General features: G+C 41.2%; 1 non-coding gene across 1 annotated transcript; it reads left to right on the plus strand.

Moving 5' to 3' along the window:
- The first annotated feature begins 343 nt into the window (after positions 1-343).
- Positions 344-450, plus strand: LOC141615537 (small nucleolar RNA R71). Its single transcript, XR_012529954.1, has one exon. It is a non-coding gene; the product is annotated as a small nucleolar RNA R71 (small nucleolar RNA).
- Positions 451-731: the final 281 nt, after the last annotated feature.

Raw genomic sequence — 731 nt, forward strand, 5'->3', positions numbered from 1 at the left:
TGGAATTGATGAAGATGCCACCATGGCATTAACATGTTGCTTTGGTGATTTTTAGGCTTCTTCAAGTTTAGCCATAGCCTTCTCAAACTTCAAGTTGATGGTATCAATATGAGCACTAAGTTGAGCACCCAATTGAGTAATAGAGTCCACTTCATGCTTTCCTCCTCTAGTAGCCTTGCGAGGTCTACTATATTGTGAGTTATGGACCGCCATTTCTTCAATCTTGTTCCAAGTTTGATTATCGTCAACTTCGGTGAACATACCATTTGATCCCATGTTGAGAATGTTTCGGGAGTCTTCATAAAGACCATTCCAAAATTGTTGTACCAAGAAACACTCGCTAAGTCCATGATGAGGACATGAGCGACAAGTTCCTTTGAATCGCTCCCAAGCTTCATACAAATATCCTTCGTCCCTTTGCTTAAAACCCGTAATTTGAGCTCTTAGCATGTTAGTCTTTTCCGGAGGGTGGAACTTTTTGTAGAAAGCAAGAGCCAACTTCTTCCAAGAGTCGATACCAAGAGTAGCCTTATCAAGGCTTTTTAACCATTGTTTCGCGATACCAATTAGAGAAAAAGGAAATAAGACCCATCGAATTTGGTCTTGAGTCACTCCGGTTTGTGAAATCGCATCACAATAGTCACAAAAAGTCTCCATGTGAGAATGAGGGTCTTCACTAGGCATCCCCCCAAATTGGCTTCTTTCGACTAATTGGATAAATGCGGACTTTG

This window comes from Silene latifolia, chromosome 11 (assembly GCF_048544455.1).
Source record: "Silene latifolia isolate original U9 population chromosome 11, ASM4854445v1, whole genome shotgun sequence".
In the NCBI taxonomy this organism is placed as follows: domain Eukaryota; kingdom Viridiplantae; phylum Streptophyta; class Magnoliopsida; order Caryophyllales; family Caryophyllaceae; genus Silene; species Silene latifolia.